This window comes from Garra rufa, chromosome 1 (genome assembly GCF_049309525.1).
Source record: "Garra rufa chromosome 1, GarRuf1.0, whole genome shotgun sequence".
Lineage (NCBI taxonomy): Eukaryota > Metazoa > Chordata > Actinopteri > Cypriniformes > Cyprinidae > Garra > Garra rufa.
In genome coordinates, this window is record NC_133361.1 from 80,475,498 (window position 1) to 80,498,698 (window position 23,201).

The 23,201-nt window shown below is 44.0% G+C and overlaps 22 non-coding genes across 22 annotated transcripts; all 22 read right to left on the bottom strand.

Moving 5' to 3' along the window:
• Positions 1-539: 539 nt before the first annotated feature.
• trnav-aac (transfer RNA valine (anticodon AAC)) lies at positions 540-612 on the bottom strand. Its single transcript has one exon. It is a non-coding gene; the product is annotated as a tRNA-Val (tRNA).
• Positions 613-2,646: 2,034 nt separating this feature from the next.
• trnav-aac (transfer RNA valine (anticodon AAC)) lies at positions 2,647-2,719 on the bottom strand. The gene has a single exon. It is a non-coding gene; the product is annotated as a tRNA-Val (tRNA).
• Positions 2,720-3,703: 984 nt separating this feature from the next.
• trnav-aac (transfer RNA valine (anticodon AAC)) lies at positions 3,704-3,776 on the bottom strand. Its single transcript has one exon. It is a non-coding gene; the product is annotated as a tRNA-Val (tRNA).
• Positions 3,777-6,854: 3,078 nt separating this feature from the next.
• On the bottom strand, positions 6,855-6,927 carry trnav-aac (transfer RNA valine (anticodon AAC)). Its single transcript has one exon. It is a non-coding gene; the product is annotated as a tRNA-Val (tRNA).
• A 783-nt stretch (positions 6,928-7,710) lies between these two features.
• trnav-cac (transfer RNA valine (anticodon CAC)) lies at positions 7,711-7,783 on the bottom strand. The gene has a single exon. It is a non-coding gene; the product is annotated as a tRNA-Val (tRNA).
• A 126-nt stretch (positions 7,784-7,909) lies between these two features.
• Positions 7,910-7,982, bottom strand: trnav-aac (transfer RNA valine (anticodon AAC)). Its single transcript has one exon. It is a non-coding gene; the product is annotated as a tRNA-Val (tRNA).
• Positions 7,983-8,966: 984 nt separating this feature from the next.
• trnav-aac (transfer RNA valine (anticodon AAC)) lies at positions 8,967-9,039 on the bottom strand. The gene has a single exon. It is a non-coding gene; the product is annotated as a tRNA-Val (tRNA).
• A 979-nt stretch (positions 9,040-10,018) lies between these two features.
• trnav-aac (transfer RNA valine (anticodon AAC)) lies at positions 10,019-10,091 on the bottom strand. The gene has a single exon. It is a non-coding gene; the product is annotated as a tRNA-Val (tRNA).
• Positions 10,092-10,874: 783 nt separating this feature from the next.
• trnav-cac (transfer RNA valine (anticodon CAC)) lies at positions 10,875-10,947 on the bottom strand. Its single transcript has one exon. It is a non-coding gene; the product is annotated as a tRNA-Val (tRNA).
• A 126-nt stretch (positions 10,948-11,073) lies between these two features.
• Positions 11,074-11,146, bottom strand: trnav-aac (transfer RNA valine (anticodon AAC)). The gene has a single exon. It is a non-coding gene; the product is annotated as a tRNA-Val (tRNA).
• A 984-nt stretch (positions 11,147-12,130) lies between these two features.
• trnav-aac (transfer RNA valine (anticodon AAC)) lies at positions 12,131-12,203 on the bottom strand. Its single transcript has one exon. It is a non-coding gene; the product is annotated as a tRNA-Val (tRNA).
• A 984-nt stretch (positions 12,204-13,187) lies between these two features.
• trnav-aac (transfer RNA valine (anticodon AAC)) lies at positions 13,188-13,260 on the bottom strand. Its single transcript has one exon. It is a non-coding gene; the product is annotated as a tRNA-Val (tRNA).
• Positions 13,261-14,239: 979 nt separating this feature from the next.
• Positions 14,240-14,312, bottom strand: trnav-aac (transfer RNA valine (anticodon AAC)). The gene has a single exon. It is a non-coding gene; the product is annotated as a tRNA-Val (tRNA).
• Positions 14,313-15,095: 783 nt separating this feature from the next.
• trnav-cac (transfer RNA valine (anticodon CAC)) lies at positions 15,096-15,168 on the bottom strand. Its single transcript has one exon. It is a non-coding gene; the product is annotated as a tRNA-Val (tRNA).
• A 126-nt stretch (positions 15,169-15,294) lies between these two features.
• Positions 15,295-15,367, bottom strand: trnav-aac (transfer RNA valine (anticodon AAC)). The gene has a single exon. It is a non-coding gene; the product is annotated as a tRNA-Val (tRNA).
• Positions 15,368-17,218: 1,851 nt separating this feature from the next.
• trnav-aac (transfer RNA valine (anticodon AAC)) lies at positions 17,219-17,291 on the bottom strand. Its single transcript has one exon. It is a non-coding gene; the product is annotated as a tRNA-Val (tRNA).
• A 783-nt stretch (positions 17,292-18,074) lies between these two features.
• trnav-cac (transfer RNA valine (anticodon CAC)) lies at positions 18,075-18,147 on the bottom strand. The gene has a single exon. It is a non-coding gene; the product is annotated as a tRNA-Val (tRNA).
• Positions 18,148-19,700: 1,553 nt separating this feature from the next.
• Positions 19,701-19,773, bottom strand: trnav-aac (transfer RNA valine (anticodon AAC)). Its single transcript has one exon. It is a non-coding gene; the product is annotated as a tRNA-Val (tRNA).
• A 783-nt stretch (positions 19,774-20,556) lies between these two features.
• trnav-cac (transfer RNA valine (anticodon CAC)) lies at positions 20,557-20,629 on the bottom strand. Its single transcript has one exon. It is a non-coding gene; the product is annotated as a tRNA-Val (tRNA).
• A 126-nt stretch (positions 20,630-20,755) lies between these two features.
• Positions 20,756-20,828, bottom strand: trnav-aac (transfer RNA valine (anticodon AAC)). Its single transcript has one exon. It is a non-coding gene; the product is annotated as a tRNA-Val (tRNA).
• Positions 20,829-22,480: 1,652 nt separating this feature from the next.
• trnav-cac (transfer RNA valine (anticodon CAC)) lies at positions 22,481-22,553 on the bottom strand. The gene has a single exon. It is a non-coding gene; the product is annotated as a tRNA-Val (tRNA).
• Positions 22,554-22,679: 126 nt separating this feature from the next.
• On the bottom strand, positions 22,680-22,752 carry trnav-aac (transfer RNA valine (anticodon AAC)). Its single transcript has one exon. It is a non-coding gene; the product is annotated as a tRNA-Val (tRNA).
• Positions 22,753-23,201: the final 449 nt, after the last annotated feature.

Here is a 23,201-nt window from a genome sequence, read left to right on the forward strand (position 1 = left end):
TGAGGTGAACGTGATAACCATTACACTACAGAAACTTGTGCAGAGAAGACAGCCAGCAATCTCGTGGTGATCGCTTGTTGAAAAACCTATAAAGGAAAAGATTACTAAATCTCTCGTCTGACGATGCAAACAATTAATGTTTTACGTCCAAGGCAAAAAGCTGTTTCCGCTCAGTTTGGAACAGAGGACCTTTCGCGTGTAAAGCAAACGTGATGACCACTACAGAAACCTGACGGGGAGCCTCTCTTCTTTTAACACTACTTGGCAGAAGAGGCCTTTGTAGTGTTGACTAAGAATGCAGCAGAGCCTGGCTTAAGCAATTTTGGAAAAAGACAGTACCTGTTTCCACCCAGTTTCGAACTGGGGACCTTTCGCGTGTGAGGCAAACGTGATAATCACTACACTATGGAAACTTGCAAAAAGTACACAGCCAGCAATCTCCTGGTGATCGCTTGCTGTAAAACGAATAAAGGAAAAGATAACTAAATCCCTCCCCTGACTTTGCAAACAGCTCATGTTTACCCACAAAAGAGAAACACTGTTTCTGCTCGGTTTCGAACCGAGGACCTTTCGCTTGTTAGGCGAACGTGATGACCACTACACTACAGAAACTTGATTACGATCCACCGTTCTTTTAACTCGGCTTGGCAGAAGGCCTTTGTAGTGTTGACGAAGAAAGCAACAGATCCCTACTTAAGCAATTTTGGAAAAAGCCACCAGCTGTTGCCGCCCAGTTTCGAACTGGGGACCTTTCGCATGAGGCGAACGTGACAACCACTGCACTATGGAATCCCGTGCAGAGATGACTGCCAGCAATCTCCTGGTGATCGCTTGTGGAAGAGCGAACTAAGGAAAAGATAATTAAACACCTCACCTGACTTTGCAAACATTTCATGTTTTCCCACAAAAGAGAAACACTGTCTCTGCTCGGTAAATCCACTTGGCAGAAGGCAATTGTATTGTTTACGAAGAAAGCAGTAGATCCCTACTTAAACAATTTTGGAAAAAGCCAACAGCTGTTTCAGCACAGTTTTAAACTGGGGACATTTCGTATGTGAGGTGAATGTGATAACCATTACACTACAGAAACTTGTGCAGAGAAGACAGCCAGCAATCTCGTGGTGATCGCTTGTTGAAAAACCTATAAAGGAAAAGACTACTAAATCTCTCGTCTGACGATGCAAACAATTAATGTTTTACGTCCAAGGCAAAAAGCTGTTTCCGCTCAGTTTGGAACCGAGGACCTTTCGCGTGTAAAGCGAACGTGATGACCACTACAGAAACCTGACGGGGAGCCTCTCTTCTTTTAACACTACTTGGCAGAAGAGGCCTTTGTAGTGTTGACTAAGAATGCATCAGAGCCTGGTTTAAGTAATTTTGGAAAAAGCCAGTAGCTGTTTCCACCCAGTTTCGAAGTGGGGACCTTTCGCGTGTGAGGCGAACGTAATAACCACTACACTATGGAAACTTGCAAAAAGTACACAGCCAGCAATCTCCTGGTGATCGCTTGCTGTAAAACGAATAAAGGAAAAGATAACTAAATCCCTCCCCTGACTTTGCAAACAGTTCATGTTTACCCACGAAAGAGAAACACTGTTTCTGCTCGGTTTCGAACCGAGGACCTTTCACGTGTTAGGCGAAGGTGATGACCACTACACTACAGAAACTTGATTACGATCCACCGTTCTTTTAACTCGGCTTGGCAGAAGGCCTTTGTAGTGTTGACGAAGAAAGCAACAGATCCCTACTTAAGCAATTTTGGAAAAAGCCACCAGCTGTTACCACCAAGTTTCGAACTGGGGACCTTTCGCATGCGGCAAACGTGACAACCACTACACTATGGAATCCTTCGCAGAGAAGACTGCCAGCAATCTCCTGGTGATCGCTTGTGGAAGAGCGAACTAAGGAAAAGATAATTAAACACCTCACCTGACTTTGCAAACATTTCATGTTTTCCCACAAAAGAGAAACTCTGTTTCTGCTCGGTAAATTCACTTGGCAGAAGGCATTTGTAGTGTTTACGAAGAAAGCAGTAGATCCCTACTTAAACAATTTTGGAAAAAGCCAACAGCTGTTTCAAAACAGTTTCAAACTGGGGACCTTTTGTGTGTGAGGTGAACGTGATAACCATTACACTACAGAAACTTGTGCAGAGAAGACAGCCAGCAATCTCGTGGTGATCGCTTGTTGAAAAACCTATAAAGGAAAAGATTACTAAATCTCTCGTCTGACGATGCAAACAATTAATGTTTTACGTCCAAGGCAAAAAGCTGTTTCCGCTCAGTTTGGAACAGAGGACCTTTCGCGTGTAAAGCGAACGTGATGACCACTACAGAAACCTGACGGGGAGCCTCTCTTCTTTTAACACTACTTGGCAGAAGAGGCTTTTGTAGTGTTGACTAAGAATGCAGCAGAGCCTGGCTTAAGCAATTTTGGAAAAAGCCAGTAGCTGTTTCCACCCAGTTTCGAACTGGTGACCTTTCGCGTGTGAGGCGAACGTGATAACCACTACACTATGGAAACTTGAAAGTACACAGCCAGCAATCTCCTGGTGATCGCTTGCTGTAAAACGAATAAAGGAAAAGATAACTAAATCCCTCCCCTGACTTTGCAAACAGTTCATGTTTACCCACGAAAGAGAAACACTGTTTCTGCTCGGTTTCGAACCGAGGACCTTTCGCGTGTTAGGCGAACGTGATGACCACTACACTACAGAAACTTGATTACGATCCACCGTTCTTTTAACTCGGCTTGGCAGAAGGCCTTTGTAGTGTTGACGAAGAAAGCAACAGATCCCTACTTAAGCAATTTTGGAAAAAGCCACCAGCTGTTGCCACCCAGTTTCGAACTGGGGACCTTTCGCATGAGGCGAACGTGACAACCACTACACTATGGAATCCTTCGCAGAGAAGACTGCCAGCAATCTCCTGGTGATCGCTTGTGGAAGAGCGAACTAAGGAAAAGATAATTAAACACCTCACCTGACTTTGCAAACATTTCATGTTTTCCCACAAAAGAGAAACTCTGTTTCTGCTCGGTAAATTCACTTGGCAGAAGGCATTTGTAGTGTTTACGAAGAAAGCAGTAGATCCCTACTTAAACAATTTTGGAAAAAGCCAACAGCTGTTTCAGCACAGTTTTAAACTGGGGACATTTCGTATGTGAGGTGAATGTGATAACCATTACACTACAGAAACTTGTGCAGAGAAGACAGCCAGCAATCTCGTGGTGATTGCTTGTTGAAAAACCTATAAAGGAAAAGATTACTAAATCTCTCGTCTGACGATGCAAACAATTAATGTTTTACGTCCAAGGCAAAAAGCTGTTTCCGCTCAGTTTGGAACCGAGGACCTTTCGCGTGTAAAGCGAACGTGATGACCACTACAGAAACCTGACGGGGAGCCTCTCTTCTTTTAACACTACTTGGCAGAAGAGGCCTTTGTAGTGTTGACTAAGAATGCAGCAGAGCCTGGTTTAAGTAATTTTGGAAAAAGCCATTAGCTGTTTCCACCCAGTTTCGAAAACTGGGGACCTTTCGCGTGTGAGGAGAACGTGATAACCACTACACTATGGAAACTTGCAAAAAGTACACAGCCAGCAATCTCCTGGTGATCGCTTGCTGTAAAACGAATAAAGGAAAAGATAACTAAATCCCTCCCCTGACTTTGCAAACAGTTCATGTTTACCCACAAAAGAGAAACACTGTTTCTGCTCGGTTTCGAACCAAGGACCTTTCGCTTGTTAGGCGAACGTGATGACCACTACACTACAGAAACTTGATTACGATCCACCGTTCTTTTAACTCGGCTTGGCAGAAGGCCTTTGTAGTGTTGACGAAGAAAGCAACAGATCCCTACTTAAGCAATTTTGGAAAAAGCCACCAGTTGTTGCCACCCAGTTTCGAACTGGGGACCTTTCGCATGAGGCGAACGTGACAACCACTACACTATGGAATCCCGTGCAGAGATGACTGCCAGCAATCTCCTGGTGATCGCTTGTGGAAGAGCGAACTAAGGAAAAGATAATTAAACACCTCACCTGACTTTGCAAACATTTCATGTTTTCCCACAAAAGAGAAACTCTGTTTCTGCTCGGTAAATCCACTTGGCAGAAGGCATTTGTAGTGTTTACGAAGAAAGCAGTAGATCCCTACTTAAACAATTTTGGAAAAAGCCAACAGCTGTTTCAAAACAGTTTCAAACTGGGGACCTTTTGTGTGTGAGGTGAACGTGATAACCATTACACTACAGAAACTTGTGCAGAGAAGACAGCCAGCAATCTCGTGGTGATCGCTTGTTGAAAAACCTATAAAGGAAAAGATTACTAAATCTCTCGTCTGACGATGCAAACAATTAATGTTTTACGTCCAAGGCAAAAAGCTGTTTCCGCTCAGTTTGGAACAGAGGACCTTTCGCGTGTAAAGCAAACGTGATGACCACTACAGAAACCTGACGGGGAGCCTCTCTTCTTTTAACACTACTTGGCAGAAGAGGCCTTTGTAGTGTTGACTAAGAATGCAGCAGAGCCTGGCTTAAGCAATTTTGGGAAAAGACAGTACCTGTTTCCACCCAGTTTCGAACTGGGGACCTTTCGCGTGTGAGGCAAACGTGATAATCACTACACTATGGAAACTTGCAAAAAGTACACAGCCAGCAATCTCCTGGTGATCGCTTGCTGTAAAACGAATAAAGGAAAAGATAACTAAATCCCTCCCCTGACTTTGCAAACAGCTCATGTTTACCCACAAAAGAGAAACACTGTTTCTGCTCGGTTTCGAACCGAGGACCTTTCGCTTGTTAGGCGTGATGACCACTACACTACAGAAACTTGATTGCGATCCACCGTTCTTTTAACTCGGCTTGGCAGAAGGCCTTTGTAGTGTTGACGAAGAAAGCAACAGATCCCTACTTAAGCAATTTTGGAAAAAGCCACCAGCTGTTACCACCAAGTTTCGAACTGGGGACCTTTCGCATGCGGCAAACGTGACAACCACTACACTATGGAATCCTTCGCAGAGACGACTGCCAGCAATCTCCTGGTGATCGCTTGTGGAAGAGCGAACTAAGGAAAAGATAATTAAACACCTCACCTGACTTTGCAAACATTTCATGTTTTCCCACAAAAGAGAAACTCTGTTTCTGCTCGGTAAATCCACTTGGCAGAAGGCATTTGTAGTGTTTACAAAGAAAGCAGTAGATCCCTACTTAAACAATTTTGGAAAAAGCCAACAGCTGTTTCAAAACAGTTTCAAACTGGGGTCCTTTTGTGTGTGAGGTGAACGTGATAACCATTACACTACAGAAACTTGTGCAGAGAAGACAGCCAGCAATCTCGTGGTGATTGCTTGTTGAAAAACCTATAAAGGAAAAGTTTACTAAATCTCTCGTCTGACGATGCAAACAATTAATGTTTTACGTCCAAGGCAAAAAGCTGTTTCCGCTCAGTTTGGAACCGAGGACCTTTCGCGTGTAAAGCGAACGTGATGACCACTACAGAAACCTGACGGGGAGCCTCTCTTCTTTTAACACTACTTGGCAGAAGAGGCCTTTGTAGTGTTGACTAAGAATGCAGCAGAGCCTGGCTTAAGCAATTTAGGAAAAAGCCAGTAGCTGTTTCCACCCAGTTTCGAACTGGTGACCTTTCGCGTGTGAGGCGAACGTGATAACCACTACACTATGGAAACTTGAAAGTACACAGCCAGCAATCTCCTGGTGATCGCTTGCTGTAAAACGAATAAAGGAAAAGATAACTAAATCCCTCCCCTGACTTTGCAAACAGTTCATGTTTACCCACGAAAGAGAAACACTGTTTCTGCTCGGTTTCGAACCGAGGACCTTTCGCGTGTTAGGCGTGATGACCACTACACTACAGAAACTTGATTGCGATCCACCGTTCTTTTAACTCGGCTTGGCAGAAGGCCTTTGTAGTGTTGATGAGGAAAGCAACAGATCCCTACTTAAGCAATTTTGGAAAAAGCCACCAGCTGTTACCACCAAGTTTCGAACTGGGGACCTTTCGCATGCGGCAAACGTGACAACCACTACACTATGGAATCCTTCGCAGAGACGACTGCCAGCAATCTCCTGGTGATCGCTTGTGGAAGAGCGAACTAAGGAAAAGATAATTAAACACCTCACCTGACTTTGCAAACATTTCATGTTTTCCCACAAAAGAGAAACTCTGTTTCTGCTCGGTAAATCCACTTGGCAGAAGGCATTTGTAGTGTTTACAAAGAAAGCAGTAGATCCCTACTTAAACAATTTTGGAAAAAGCCAACAGCTGTTTCAAAACAGTTTCAAACTGGGGTCCTTTTGTGTGTGAGGTGAACGTGATAACCATTACACTACAGAAACTTGTGCAGAGAAGACAGCCAGCAATCTCGTGGTGATTGCTTGTTGAAAAACCTATAAAGGAAAAGTTTACTAAATCTCTCGTCTGACGATGCAAACAATTAATGTTTTACGTCCAAGGCAAAAAGCTGTTTCCGCTCAGTTTGGAACCGAGGACCTTTCGCGTGTAAAGCGAACGTGATGACCACTACAGAAACCTGACGGGGAGCCTCTCTTCTTTTAACACTACTTGGCAGAAGAGGCTTTTGTAGTGTTGACTAAGAATGCAGCAGAGCCTGGCTTAAGCAATTTAGGAAAAAGCCAGTAGCTGTTTCCACCCAGTTTCGAACTGGTGACCTTTCGCGTGTGAGGCGAACGTGATAACCACTACACTATGGAAACTTGAAAGTACACAGCCAGCAATCTCCTGGTGATCGCTTGCTGTAAAACGAATAAAGGAAAAGATAACTAAATCCCTCCCCTGACTTTGCAAACAGTTCATGTTTACCCACGAAAGAGAAACACTGTTTCTGCTCGGTTTCGAACCGAGGACCTTTCGCGTGTTAGGCGAACGTGATGACCACTACACTACAGAAACTTGATTATGATCCACCGATCTTTTAACTCGGCTTGGCAGAAGGCCTTTGTAGTGTTGACGAAGAAAGCAACAGATCCCTACTTAAGCAATTTTGGAAAAAGCCACCAGCTGTTGCCACCCAGTTTCGAACTGGGGACCTTTCGCATGAGGCGAACGTGACAACCACTACACTATGGAGTCCCGTGCAGAGATGACTGCCAGCAATCTCCTGGTGATCGCTTGTGGAAGAGCGAACTAAGGAAAAGATAATTAAACACCTCACCTGACTTTGTAAACATTTCATGTTTTCCCACAAAAGAGAAACACTGTCTCTGCTCGGTAAATCCACTTGGCAGAAGGCAATTGTATTGTTTACGAAGAAAGCAGTAGATCCCCACTTAAACAATTTTGGAAAAAGCCAACAGCTGTTTCAGCACAGTTTTAAACTGGGGACCTTTCGTATGTGAGGTGAATGTGATAACCATTACACTACAGAAACTTGTGCAGAGAAGACAGCCAGCAATCTCGTGGTGATCGCTTGTTGAAAAACCTATAAAGGAAAAGATTACTAAATCTCTCGTCTGACGATGCAAACAATTAATGTTTTACGTCCAAGGCAAAAAGCTGTTTCCGCTCAGTTTGGAACCGAGGACCTTTCGCGTGTAAAGCGAACGTGATGACCACTACAGAAACCTGACGGGGAGCCTCTCTTCTTTTAACACTACTTGGCAGAAGAGGCCTTTGTAGTGTTGACTAAGAATGCATCAGAGCCTGGTTTAAGTAATTTTGGAAAAAGCCAGTAGCTGTTTCCACCCAGTTTCGAACTGGGGACCTTTCGCGTGTGAGGCGAACGTGATAACCACTACACTATGGAAACTTGCAAAAAGTACACAGCCAGCAATCTCCTGGTGATCGCTTGCTGTAAAACGAATAAAGGAAAAGATAACTAAATCCCTCCCCTGACTTTGCAAACAGTTCATGTTTACCCACGAAAGAGAAACACTGTTTCTGCTCGGTTTCGAACCGAGGACCTTTCGCGTGTTAGGCGAAGGTGATGACCACTACACTACAGAAACTTGATTACGATCCACCGTTCTTTTAACTCGGCTTGGCAGAAGGCCTTTGTAGTGTTGACGAAGAAAGCAACAGATCCCTACTTAAGCAATTTTGGAAAAAGCCACCAGCTGTTACCACCAAGTTTCGAACTGGGGACCTTTCGCATGCGGCAAACGTGACAACCACTACACTATGGAATCCTTCGCAGAGAAGACTGCCAGCAATCTCCTGGTGATCGCTTGTGGAAGAGCGAACTAAGGAAAAGATAATTAAACACCTCACCTGACTTTGCAAACATTTCATGTTTTCCCACAAAAGAGAAACTCTGTTTCTGCTCGGTAAATTCACTTGGCAGAAGGCATTTGTAGTGTTTACGAAGAAAGCAGTAGATCCCTACTTAAACAATTTTGGAAAAAGCCAACAGCTGTTTCAGCACAGTTTTAAACTGGGGACATTTCGTATGTGAGGTGAATCTGATAACCATTACACTACAGAAACTTGTGCAGAGAAGACAGCCAGCAATCTCGTGGTGATTGCTTGTTGAAAAACCTATAAAGGAAAAGATTACTAAATCTCTCGTCTGACGATGCAAACAATTAATGTTTTACGTCCAAGGCAAAAAGCTGTTTCCGCTCAGTTTGGAACCGAGGACCTTTCGCGTGTAAAGCGAACGTGATGACCACTACAGAAACCTGACGGGGAGCCTCTCTTCTTTTAACACTACTTGGCAGAAGAGGCCTTTGTAGTGTTGACTAAGAATGCAGCAGAGCCTGGTTTAAGTAATTTTGGAAAAAGCCATTAGCTGTTTCCACCCAGTTTCGAAAACTGGGGACCTTTCGCGTGTGAGGAGAACGTGATAACCACTACACTATGGAAACTTGCAAAAAGTACACAGCCAGCAATCTCCTGGTGATCGCTTGCTGTAAAATGAATAAAGGAAAAGATAACTAAATCCCTCCCCTGACTTTGCAAACAGTTCATGTTTACCCACAAAAGAGAAACACTGTTTCTGCTCGGTTTCGAACCAAGGACCTTTCGCTTGTTAGGCGAACGTGATGACCACTACACTACAGAAACTTGATTACGATCCACCGTTCTTTTAACTCGGCTTGGCAGAAGGCCTTTGTAGTGTTGACGAAGAAAGCAACAGATCCCTACTTAAGCAATTTTGGAAAAAGCCACCAGCTGTTGCCGCCCAGTTTCGAACTGGGGACCTTTCGCATGAGGCGAACGTGACAACCACTGCACTATGGAATCCCGTGCAGAGATGACTGCCAGCAATCTCCTGGTGATCGCTTGTGGAAGAGCGAACTAAGGAAAAGATAATTAAACACCTCACCTGACTTTGCAAACATTTCATGTTTTCCCACAAAAGAGAAACACTGTCTCTGCTCGGTAAATCCACTTGGCAGAAGGCAATTGTATTGTTTACAAAGAAAGCAGTAGATCCCTACTTAAACAATTTTGGAAAAAGCCAACAGCTGTTTCAGCACAGTTTTAAACTGGAGACATTTCGTATGTGAGGTGAATGTGATAACCATTACACTACAGAAACTTGTGCAGAGAAGACAGCCAGCAATCTCGTGGTGATCGCTTGTTGAAAAACCTATAAAGGAAAAGACTACTAAATCTCTCGTCTGACGATGCAAACAATTAATGTTTTACGTCCAAGGCAAAAAGCTGTTTCCGCTCAGTTTGGAACCGAGGACCTTTCGCGTGTAAAGCGAACGTGATGACCACTACAGAAACCTGACGGGGAGCCTCTCTTCTTTTAACACTACTTGGCAGAAGAGGCTTTTGTAGTGTTGACTAAGAATGCAGCAGAGCCTGGCTTAAGCAATTTTGGAAAAAGCCAGTAGCTGTTTCCACCCAGTTTCGAACTGGTGACCTTTCGCGTGTGAGGCGAACGTGATAACCACTACACTATGGAAACTTGAAAGTACACAGCCAGCAATCTCCTGGTGATCGCTTGCTGTAAAACGAATAAAGGAAAAGATAACTAAATCCCTCCCCTGACTTTGCAAACAGTTCATGTTTACCCACGAAAGAGAAACACTGTTTCTGCTCGGTTTCGAACCTAGGACCTTTCGCTTGTTAGGCGAACGTGATGACCACTACACTACAGAAACTTGCTTATGATCCACCGTTCTTTTAACTCGGCTTGGCAGAAGGCCTTTGTAGTGTTGACGAAGAAAGCAACAGATCCCTACTTAAGCAATTTTGGAAAAAGCCACCAGCTGTTGCCGCCCAGTTTCGAACTGGGGACCTTTCGCATGAGGCGAACGTGACAACCACTGCACTATGGAATCCCGTGCAGAGATGACTGCCAGCAATCTCCTGGTGATCGCTTGTGGAAGAGCGAACTAAGGAAAAGATAATTAAACACCTCACCTGACTTTGCAAACATTTCATGTTTTCCCAAAAAAGAGAAACACTGTCTCTGCTCGGTAAATCCACTTGGCAGAAGGCAATTGTATTGTTTACGAAGAAAGCAGTAGATCCCTACTTAAACAATTTTGGAAAAAGCCAACAGCTGTTTCAGCACAGTTTTAAACTGGGGACATTTCGTATGTGAGGTGAATGTGATAACCATTACACTACAGAAACTTGTGCAGAGAAGACAGCCAGCAATCTCGTGGTGATCGCTTGTTGAAAAACCTATAAAGGAAAAGACTACTAAATCTCTCGTCTGACGATGCAAACAATTAATGTTTTACGTCCAAGGCAAAAAGCTGTTTCCGCTCAGTTTGGAACCGAGGACCTTTCGCGTGTAAAGCGAACGTGATGACCACTACAGAAACCTGACGGGGAGCCTCTCTTCTTTTAACACTACTTGGCAGAAGAGGCTTTTGTAGTGTTGACTAAGAATGCATCAGAGCCTGGTTTAAGCAATTTTGGAAAAAGCCAGTAGCTGTTTCCACCCAGTTTCGAACTGGGGACCTTTCGCGTGTGAGGCGAACGTGATAACCACTACACTATGGAAACTTGCAAAAAGTACACAGCCAGCAATCTCCTGGTGATCGCTTGCTGTAAAACGAATAAAGGAAAAGATAACTAAATCCCTCCCCTGACTTTGCAAACAGTTCATGTTTACCCACGAAAGAGAAACACTGTTTCTGCTCGGTTTCGAACCGAGGACCTTTCGCGTGTTAGGCGAAGGTGATGACCACTACACTACAGAAACTTGATTACGATCCACCGTTCTTTTAACTCGGCTTGGCAGAAGGCCTTTGTAGTGTTGACGAAGAAAGCAACAGATCCCTACTTAAGCAATTTTGGAAAAAGCCACCAGCTGTTACCACCAAGTTTCGAACTGGGGACCTTTCGCATGCGGCAAACGTGACAACCACTACACTATGGAATCCTTCACAGAGAAGACTGCCAGCAATCTCCTGGTGATCGCTTGTGGAAGAGCGAACTAAGGAAAAGATAATTAAACACCTCACCTGACTTTGCAAACATTTCATGTTTTCCCACAAAAGAGAAACTCTGTTTCTGCTCGGTAAATTCACTTGGCAGAAGGCATTTGTAGTGTTTACGAAGAAAGCAGTAGATCCCTACTTAAACAATTTTGGAAAAAGCCAACAGCTGTTTCAGCACAGTTTTAAACTGGGGACATTTCGTATGTGAGGTGAATGTGATAACCATTACACTACAGAAACTTGTGCAGAGAAGACAGCCAGCAATCTCGTGGTGATTGCTTGTTGAAAAACCTATGAAGGAAAAGATTACTAAATCTCTCGTCTGACGATGCAAACAATTAATGTTTTACGTCCAAGGCAAAAAGCTGTTTCCGCTCAGTTTGGAACCGAGGACCTTTCGCGTGTAAAGCGAACGTGATGACCACTACAGAAACCTGACGGGGAGCCTCTCTTCTTTTAACACTACTTGGCAGAAGAGGCCTTTGTAGTGTTGACTAAGAATGCAGCAGAGCCTGGTTTAAGTAATTTTGGAAAAAGCCATTAGCTGTTTCCACCCAGTTTCGAAAACTGGGGACCTTTCGCGTGTGAGGAGAACATGATAACCACTACACTATGGAAACTTGCAAAAAGTACACAGCCAGCAATCTCCTGGTGATCGCTTGCTGTAAAATGAATAAAGGAAAAGATAACTAAATCCCTCCCCTGACTTTGCAAACAGTTCATGTTTACCCACAAAAGAGAAACACTGTTTCTGCTCGGTTTCGAACCAAGGACCTTTCGCTTGTTAGGCGAACGTGATGACCACTACACTACAGAAACTTGATTATGATCCACCGTTCTTTTAACTCGGCTTGGCAGAAGGCCTTTGTAGTGTTGACGAAGAAAGCAACAGATCCCTACTTAAGCAATTTTGGAAAAAGCCACCAGCTGTTGCCGCCCAGTTTCGAACTGGGGACCTTTCGCATGAGGCGAACGTGACAACCACTGCACTATGGAATCCCGTGCAGAGATGACTGCCAGCAATCTCCTGGTGATCGCTTGTGGAAGAGCGAACTAAGGAAAAGATAATTAAACACCTCACCTGACTTTGCAAACATTTCATGTTTTCCCACAAAAGAGAAACACTGTCTCTGCTCGGTAAATCCACTTGGCAGAAGGCAATTGTATTGTTTACGAAGAAAGCAGTAGATCCCTACTTAAACAATTTTGGAAAAAGCCAACAGCTGTTTCAGCACAGTTTTAAACTGGAGACATTTCGTATGTGAGGTGAATGTGATAACCATTACACTACAGAAACTTGTGCAGAGAAGACAGCCAGCAATCTCGTGGTGATCGCTTGTTGAAAAACCTATAAAGGAAAAGACTACTAAATCTCTCGTCTGACGATGCAAACAATTAATGTTTTACGTCCAAGGCAAAAAGCTGTTTCCGCTCAGTTTGGAACCGAGGACCTTTCGCGTGTAAAGCGAACGTGATGACCACTACAGAAACCTGACGGGGAGCCTCTCTTCTTTTAACACTACTTGGCAGAAGAGGCCTTTGTAGTGTTGACTAAGAATGCAGCAGAGCCTGGTTTAAGTAATTTTGGAAAAAGCCATTAGCTGTTTCCACCCAGTTTCGAAAACTGGGGACCTTTCGCGTGTGAGGAGAACGTGATAACCACTACACTATGGAAACTTGCAAAAAGTACACAGCCAGCAATCTCCTGGTGATCGCTTGCTGTAAAATGAATAAAGGAAAAGATAACTAAATCCCTCCCCTGACTTTGCAAACAGTTCATGTTTACCCACAAAAGAGAAACACTGTTTCTGCTCGGTTTCGAACCAAGGACCTTTCGCTTGTTAGGCGAACGTGATGACCACTACACTACAGAAACTTGATTATGATCCACCGTTCTTTTAACTCGGCTTGGCAGAAGGCCTTTGTAGTGTTGACGAAGAAAGCAACAGATCCCTACTTAAGCAATTTTGGAAAAAGCCACCAGCTGTTGCCGCCCAGTTTCGAACTGGGGACCTTTCGCATGAGGCGAACGTGACAACCACTGCACTATGGAATCCCGTGCAGAGATGACTGCCAGCAATCTCCTGGTGATCGCTTGTGGAAGAGCGAACTAAGGAAAAGATAATTAAACACCTCACCTGACTTTGCAAACATTTCATGTTTTCCCACAAAAGAGAAACACTGTCTCTGCTCGGTAAATCCACTTGGCAGAAGGCAATTGTATTGTTTACGAAGAAAGCAGTAGATCCCTACTTAAACAATTTTGGAAAAAGCCAACAGCTGTTTCAGCACAGTTTTAAACTGGAGACATTTCGTATGTGAGGTGAATGTGATAACCATTACACTACAGAAACTTGTGCAGAGAAGACAGCCAGCAATCTCGTGGTGATCGCTTGTTGAAAAACCTATAAAGGAAAAGACTACTAAATCTCTCGTCTGACGATGCAAACAATTAATGTTTTACGTCCAAGGCAAAAAGCTGTTTCCGCTCAGTTTGGAACCGAGGACCTTTCGCGTGTAAAGCGAACGTGATGACCACTACAGAAACCTGACGGGGAGCCTCTCTTCTTTTAACACTACTTGGCAGAAGAGGCTTTTGTAGTGTTGACTAAGAATGCAGCAGAGCCTGGCTTAAGCAATTTTGGAAAAAGCCAGTAGCTGTTTCCACCCAGTTTCGAACTGGTGACCTTTCGCGTGTGAGGCGAACGTGATAACCACTACACTATGGAAACTTGAAAGTACACAGCCAGCAATCTCCTGGTGATCACTTGCTGTAAAACGAATAAAGGAAAAGATAACTAAATCCCTCCCCTGACTTTGCAAACAGTTCATGTTTACCCACGAAAGAGAAACACTGTTTCTGCTCGGTTTCGAACCTAGGACCTTTCGCTTGTTAGGCGAACGTGATGACCACTACACTACAGAAACTTGCTTATGACCCACCGTTCTTTTAACTCGGCTTGGCAGAAGGCCTTTGTAGTGTTGACGAAGAAAGCAACAGATCCCTACTTAAGCAATTTTGGAAAAAGCCACCAGCTGTTGCCGCCCAGTTTCGAACTGGGGACCTTTCGCATGAGGCGAACGTGACAACCACTGCACTATGGAATCCCGTGCAGAGATGACTGCCAGCAATCTCCTGGTGATCGCTTGTGGAAGAGCGAACTAAGGAAAAGATAATTAAACACCTCACCTGACTTTGCAAACATTTCATGTTTTCCCAAAAAAGAGAAACACTGTCTCTGCTCGGTAAATCCACTTGGCAGAAGGCAATTGTATTGTTTACGAAGAAAGCAGTAGATCCCTACTTAAACAATTTTGGAAAAAGCCAACAGCTGTTTCAGCACAGTTTTAAACTGGGGACATTTCGTATGTGAGGTGAATGTGATAACCATTACACTACAGAAACTTGTGCAGAGAAGACAGCCAGCAATCTCGTGGTGATCGCTTGTTGAAAAACCTATAAAGGAAAAGACTACTAAATCTCTCGTCTGACGATGCAAACAATTAATGTTTTACGTCCAAGGCAAAAAGCTGTTTCCGCTCAGTTTGGAACCGAGGACCTTTCGCGTGTAAAGCGAACGTGATGACCACTACAGAAACCTGACGGGGAGCCTCTCTTCTTTTAACACTACTTGGCAGAAGAGGCTTTTGTAGTGTTGACTAAGAATGCATCAGAGCCTGGTTTAAGCAATTTTGGAAAAAGCCAGTAGCTGTTTCCACCCAGTTTCGAACTGGGGACCTTTCGCGTGTGAGGCGAACGTGATAACCACTACACTATGGAAACTTGCAAAAAGTACACAGCCAGCAATCTCCTGGTGATCGCTTGCTGTAAAACGAATAAAGGAAAAGATAACTAAATCCCTCCCCTGACTTTGCAAACAGTTCATGTTTACCCACGAAAGAGAAACACTGTTTCTGCTCGGTTTCGAACCGAGGACCTTTCGCGTGTTAGGCGAAGGTGATGACCACTACACTACAGAAACTTGATTACGATCCACCGTTCTTTTAACTCGGCTTGGCAGAAGGCCTTTGTAGTGTTGACGAAGAAAGCAACAGATCCCTACTTAAGCAATTTTGGAAAAAGCCACCAGCTGTTACCACCAAGTTTCGAACTGGGGACCTTTCGCATGCGGCAAACGTGACAACCACTACACTATGGAATCCTTCGCAGAGAAGACTGCCAGCAATCTCCTGGTGATCGCTTGTGGAAGAGCGAACTAAGGAAAAGATAATTAAACACCTCACCTGACTTTGCAAACATTTCATGTTTTCCCACAAAAGAGAAACTCTGTTTCTGCTCGGTAAATTCACTTGGCAGAAGGCATTTGTAGTGTTTACGAAGAAAGCAGTAGATCCCTACTTAAACAATTTTGGAAAAAGCCAACAGCTGTTTCAGCACAGTTTTAAACTGGGGACATTTCGTATGTGAGGTGAATGTGATAACCATTACACTACAGAAACTTGTGCAGAGAAGACAGCCAGCAATCTCGTGGTGATTGCTTGTTGAAAAACCTATGAAGGAAAAGATTACTAAATCTCTCGTCTGACGATGCAAACAATTAATGTTTTACGTCCAAGGCAAAAAGCTGTTTCCGCTCAGTTTGGAACCGAGGACCTTTCGCGTGTAAAGCGAACGTGATGACCACTACAGAAACCTGACGGGGAGCCTCTCTTCTTTTAACACTACTTGGCAGAAGAGGCCTTTGTAGTGTTGACTAAGAATGCAGCAGAGCCTGGTTTAAGTAATTTTGGAAAAAGCCATTAGCTGTTTCCACCCAGTTTCGAAAACTGGGGACCTTTCGCGTGTGAGGAGAACGTGATAACCACTACACTATGGACACTTGCAAAAAGAAAACAGCCAGCAATCTCCTGGTGATCGCTTGCTGTAAAACGAATAAAGGAAAAGATAACTAAATCCCTCCCCTGACTTTGCAAACAGTTCATGTTTACCCACGAAAGAGAAACACTGTTTCTGCTCGGTTTCGAACCGAGGACCTTTAGGCGAACGTGATGACCACTACACTATGGAATCCCGTGCAGAGATGACTGCCAGCAATCTCCTGGTGATCGCTTGTGGAAGAGCGAACTAAGGAAAAGATAATTAAACACCTCACCTGACTTTGTAAACATTTCATTTTTTCCCACAAAAGAGAAACACTGTCTCTGCTCGGTAAATCCACTTGGCAGAAGGCATTTGTAGTGTTTAAGAAGAAAGCAGTAGATCCCTACTTAAACAATTTTGGAAAAAGACAACAGCTGTTTCAGAACAGTTTTAAACTGGGGACCTTTCGTATGTGAGGAGAATGTGATAACCATTACACTACAGAAACTTGTGCAGAGAAGACAGCCAGCAATCTCGTGGTGATCGCTTGTTGAAAAACCTATAAAGGAAAAGATTACTAAATCTCTTGTCTGACGATGCAAACAATTAATGTTTTACGTCCAAGGCAAAAAGCTGTTTCCGCTCAGTTTGGAACCGAGGACCTTTCGCGTGTAAAGCGAACGTGATGACCACTACAGAAACCTGACGGGGAGCCTCTCTTCTTTTAACACTACTTGGCAGAAGAGGCCTTTGTAGTGTTGACTAAGAATGCAGCAGAGCCTGGCTTAAGCAATTTTGGAAAAAGCCAGTAGCTTTTTCCACCCAGTTTCGAACTGGGGACCTTTCGCGTGTGAGGCGAACGTGATAACCACTACACTATGGAAACTTGTAAAAAGAACACAGCCAGCAATCTCCTGGTGATCGCTTGCTGTAAAACGAATAAAGGTAAAGATAACTAAATCCCTCCCCTGACTTTGCAAACAGTTCATGTTTACCCACGAAAGAGAAACACTGTTTCTGCTCGGTTTCGAACCGAGGACCTTTCGCGTGTTAGGCGAACGTGATGGCCACTACACTACAGAAACTTGATAATGATCCACCGTTCTTTTAACTCGGCTTGGCAGAAGGCCTTTGTAGTGTTGACGAAGAAAGCAACAGATCCCTACTTAAGCAATTTTGGAAAAAGCCACCAGCTGTTACCACCAAGTTTCGAACTGGGGACCTTTCGCATGCGGCAAACGTGACAACCACTACACTATGGAATCCTTCACAGAGAAGACTGCCAGCAATCTCCTGGTGATCGCTTGTGGAAGAGCGAACTAAGGAAAAGATAATTAAACACCTCACCTGACTTTGCAAACATTTCATGTTTTCCCACAAAAGAGAAACTCTGTTTCTGCTCGGTAAATCCACTTGGCAGAAGGCATTTGTAGTGTTTACGAAGAAAGCAGTAGATCCCCACTTAAACAATTTTGGAAAAAGCCAACAGCTGTTTCAGCACAGTTTTAAACTGGGGACCTTTCGTATGTGAGGTGAATGTGATAACCATTACACTACAGAAACTTGTGCAGAGAAGACAGCCAGCAATCTCGTGGTGATCGCTTGTTGAAAAACCTATAAAGGAAAAGATTACTAAATCTCTCGTCTGACGATGCAAACAATTAATGTTTTACGTCCAAGGCAAAAAGCTGTTTCCGCTCAGTTTGGAACCGAGGACCTTTCACGTGTAAAGCGAACGTGATGACCACTACAGAAACCTGACGGGGAGCCTCTCTTCTTTTAACACTACTTGGCAGAAGAGGCCTTTGTAGTGTTGACTAAGAATGCAGCAGAGCCTGGCTTAAGCAATTTTGGAAAAAGCCAGTAGCTGTTTCCACCCAGTTTCGAACTGGGGACCTTTCGCGTGTGAGGCGAACGTGATAACCACTACACTATGGAAACTTGAAAGTACACAGCCAGCAATCTCCTGGTGATCGCTTGCTGTAAAACGAATAAAGGAAAAGATAACTAAATCCCTCCCCTGACTTTGCAAACAGTTCATGTTTTACGTCCAAGGCAAAAAGCTGTTTCCGCTCAGTTTGGAACCGAGGACCTTTCGCGTGTAAAGCGAACGTGATGACCACTAGAGAAACCTGACGGGGAGGCTCTCTTCTTTTAACACTACTTGGCAGAAGAGGCCTTTGTAGTGTTGACTAAGAATGCAGCAGAGCCTGGTTTAAGTAATTTTGGAAAAAGCCATTAGCTGTTTCCACCCAGTTTCGAACTGGGGACCTTTCTCGTGTGAGGAGAACGTGATAACCACTACACTATGGACACTTGCAAAAAGAAAACAGCCAGCAATCTCCTGGTGATCGCTTGCTGTAAAACGAATAAAGGAAAAGATAACTAAATCCCTCCCCTGACTTTGCAAACAGTTCATGTTTACCCACAAAAGAGAAACACTGTTTCTGCTCGGTTTCGAACCGAGGAGTTTTCGCGTGTTAGGCGAACGTGATGACCACTACACTACAGAAACTTAATTAGAATCCACCGTTCTTTTAACTCGGCTTGGCAGAAGGCTTTTGTAGTGTTGACGAAGAAAGCAACAGATCCCTACTTAAGCAATTTTGGAAAAAGCCACCAGCTGTTGCCGCCCAGTTTCGAACTGGGGACCTTTCGCATGAGGCGAACGTGACAACCACTACACTATGGAATCCTGTGCAGCGATGACTGCCAGCAATCTCCTGGTGATCGCTTGTCGAAGAGCGAACTAAGGAAAAGATAATTAAACACCTCACCTGACTTTGCAAACATTTCATGTTTTCCCACAAAAGAGAAACACTGTCTCTGCTCGGTAAATCCACTTGGCAGAAGGCAATTGTATTGTTTACGAAGAAAGCAGTAGATCCCTACTTAAACAATTTTGGAAAAAGCCAACAGCTGTTTCAGCACAGTTTTAAACTGGAGACATTTCGTATGTGAGGTGAATGTGATAACCATTACACTACAGAAACTTGTGCAGAGAAGACAGCCAGCAATCTCGTGGTGATCGCTTGTTGAAAAACCTATAAAGGAAAAGACTACTAAATCTCTCGTCTGACGATGCAAACAATTAATGTTTTACGTCCAAGGCAAAAAGCTGTTTCCGCTCAGTTTGGAACCGAGGACCTTTCGCGTGTAAAGCGAACGTGATGACCACTACAGAAACCTGACGGGGAGCCTCTCTTCTTTTAACACTACTTGGCAGAAGAGGCTTTTGTAGTGTTGACTAAGAATGCAGCAGAGCCTGGCTTAAGCAATTTTGGAAAAAGCCAGTAGCTGTTTCCACCCAGTTTCGAACTGGTGACCTTTCGCGTGTGAGGCGAACGTGATAACCACTACACTATGGAAACTTGAAAGTACACAGCCAGCAATCTCCTGGTGATCGCTTGCTGTAAAACGAATAAAGGAAAAGATAACTAAATCCCTCCCCTGACTTTGCAAACAGTTCATGTTTACCCACGAAAGAGAAACACTGTTTCTGCTCGGTTTCGAACCTAGGACCTTTCGCTTGTTAGGCGAACGTGATGACCACTACACTACAGAAACTTGCTTATGATCCACCGTTCTTTTAACTCGGCTTGGCAGAAGGCCTTTGTAGTGTTGACGAAGAAAGCAACAGATCCCTACTTAAGCAATTTTGGAAAAAGCCACCAGCTGTTGCCGCCCAGTTTCGAACTGGGGACCTTTCGCATGAGGCGAACGTGACAACCACTGCACTATGGAATCCCGTGCAGAGATGACTGCCAGCAATCTCCTGGTGATCGCTTGTGGAAGAGCGAACTAAGGAAAAGATAATTAAACACCTCACCTGACTTTGCAAACATTTCATGTTTTCCCAAAAAAGAGAAACACTGTCTCTGCTCGGTAAATCCACTTGGCAGAAGGCAATTGTATTGTTTACGAAGAAAGCAGTAGATCCCTACTTAAACAATTTTGGAAAAAGCCAACAGCTGTTTCAGCACAGTTTTAAACTGGGGACATTTCGTATGTGAGGTGAATGTGATAACCATTACACTACAGAATCTTGTGCAGAGAAGACAGCCAGCAATCTCGTGGTGATCGCTTGTTGAAAAACCTATAAAGGAAAAGACTACTAAATCTCTCGTCTGACGATGCAAACAATTAATGTTTTACGTCCAAGGCAAAAAGCTGTTTCCGCTCAGTTTGGAACCGAGGACCTTTCGCGTGTAAAGCGAACGTGATGACCACTACAGAAACCTGACGGGGAGCCTCTCTTCTTTTAACACTACTTGGCAGAAGAGGCTTTTGTAGTGTTGACTAAGAATGCATCAGAGCCTGGTTTAAGCAATTTTGGAAAAAGCCAGTAGCTGTTTCCACCCAGTTTCGAACTGGGGACCTTTCGCGTGTGAGGCGAACGTGATAACCACTACACTATGGAAACTTGCAAAAAGTACACAGCCAGCAATCTCCTGGTGATCGCTTGCTGTAAAACGAATAAAGGAAAAGATAACTAAATCCCTCCCCTGACTTTGCAAACAGTTCATGTTTACCCACGAAAGAGAAACACTGTTTCTGCTCGGTTTCGAACCGAGGACCTTTCGCGTGTTAGGCGAAGGTGATGACCACTACACTACAGAAACTTGATTACAATCCACCGTTCTTTTAACTCGGCTTGGCAGAAGGCCTTTGTAGTGTTGACGAAGAAAGCAACAGATCCCTACTTAAGCAATTTTGGAAAAAGCCACCAGCTGTTACCACCAAGTTTCGAACTGGGGACCTTTCGCATGCGGCAAACGTGACAACCACTACACTATGGAATCCTTCGCAGAGAAGACTGCCAGCAATCTCCTGGTGATCGCTTGTGGAAGAGCGAACTAAGGAAAAGATAATTAAACACCTCACCTGACTTTGCAAACATTTCATGTTTTCCCACAAAAGAGAAACTCTGTTTCTGCTCGGTAAATTCACTTGGCAGAAGGCATTTGTAGTGTTTACGAAGAAAGCAGTAGATCCCTACTTAAACAATTTTGGAAAAAGCCAACAGCTGTTTCAGCACAGTTTTAAACTGGGGACATTTCGTATGTGAGGTGAATGTGATAACCATTACACTACAGAAACTTGTGCAGAGAAGACAGCCAGCAATCTCGTGGTGATTGCTTGTTGAAAAACCTATAAAGGAAAAGATTACTAAATCTCTCGTCTGACGATGCAAACAATTAATGTTTTACGTCCAAGGCAAAAAGCTGTTTCCGCTCAGTTTGGAACCGAGGACCTTTCGCGTGTAAAGCGAACGTGATGACCACTACAGAAACCTGACGGGGAGCCTCTCTTCTTTTAACACTACTTGGCAGAAGAGGCCTTTGTAGTGTTGACTAAGAATGCAGCAGAGCCTGGTTTAAGTAATTTTGGAAAAAGCCATTAGCTGTTTCCACCCAGTTTCGAAAACTGGGGACCTTTCGCGTGTGAGGAGAACGTGATAACCACTACACTATGGACACTTGCAAAAAGAAAACAGCCAGCAATCTCCTGGTGATCGCTTGCTGTAAAACGAATAAAGGAAAAGATAACTAAATCCCTCCCCTGACTTTGCAAACAGTTCATGTTTACCCACGAAAGAGAAACACTGTTTCTGCTCGGTTTCGAACCGAGGACCTTTAGGCGAACGTGATGACCACTACACTATGGAATCCCGTGCAGAGATGACTGCCAGCAATCTCCTGGTGATCGCTTGTGGAAGAGCGAACTAAGGAAAAGATAATTAAACACCTCACCTGACTTTGTAAACATTTCATTTTTTCCCACAAAAGAGAAACACTGTCTCTGCTCGGTAAATCCACTTGGCAGAAGGCATTTGTAGTGTTTAAGAAGAAAGCAGTAGATCCCTACTTAAACAATTTTGGAAAAAGACAACAGCTGTTTCAGAACAGTTTTAAACTGGGGACCTTTCGTATGTGAGGAGAATGTGATAACCATTACACTACAGAAACTTGTGCAGAGAAGACAGCCAGCAATCTCGTGGTGATCGCTTGTTGAAAAACCTATAAAGGAAAAGATTACTAAATCTCTTGTCTGACGATGCAAACAATTAATGTTTTACGTCCAAGGCAAAAAGCTGTTTCCGCTCAGTTTGGAACCGAGGACCTTTCGCGTGTAAAGCGAACGTGATGACCACTACAGAAACCTGACGGGGAGCCTCTCTTCTTTTAACACTACTTGGCAGAAGAGGCCTTTGTAGTGTTGACTAAGAATGCAGCAGAGCCTGGCTTAAGCAATTTTGGAAAAAGCCAGTAGCTGTTTCCACCCAGTTTCGAACTGGGGACCTTTCGCGTGTGAGGCGAACGTGATAACCACTACACTATGGAAACTTGTAAAAAGAACACAGCCAGCAATCTCCTGGTGATCGCTTGCTGTAAAACGAATAAAGGTAAAGATAACTAAATCCCTCCCCTGACTTTGCAAACAGTTCATGTTTACCCACGAAAGAGAAACACTGTTTCTGCTCGGTTTCGAACCGAGGACCTTTCGCGTGTTAGGCGAACGTGATGGCCACTACACTACAGAAACTTGATAATGATCCACCGTTCTTTTAACTCGGCTTGGCAGAAGGCCTTTGTAGTGTTGACGAAGAAAGCAACAGATCCCTACTTAAGCAATTTTGGAAAAAGCCACCAGCTGTTACCACCAAGTTTCGAACTGGGGACCTTTCGCATGCGGCAAACGTGACAACCACTACACTATGGAATCCTTCACAGAGAAGACTGCCAGCAATCTCCTGGTGATCGCTTGTGGAAGAGCGAACTAAGGAAAAGATAATTAAACACCTCACCTGACTTTGCAAACATTTCATGTTTTCCCACAAAAGAGAAACTCTGTTTCTGCTCGGTAAATCCACTTGGCAGAAGGCATTTGTAGTGTTTACGAAGAAAGCAGTAGATCCCCACTTAAACAATTTTGGAAAAAGCCAACAGCTGTTTCAGCACAGTTTTAAACTGGGGACCTTTCGTATGTGAGGT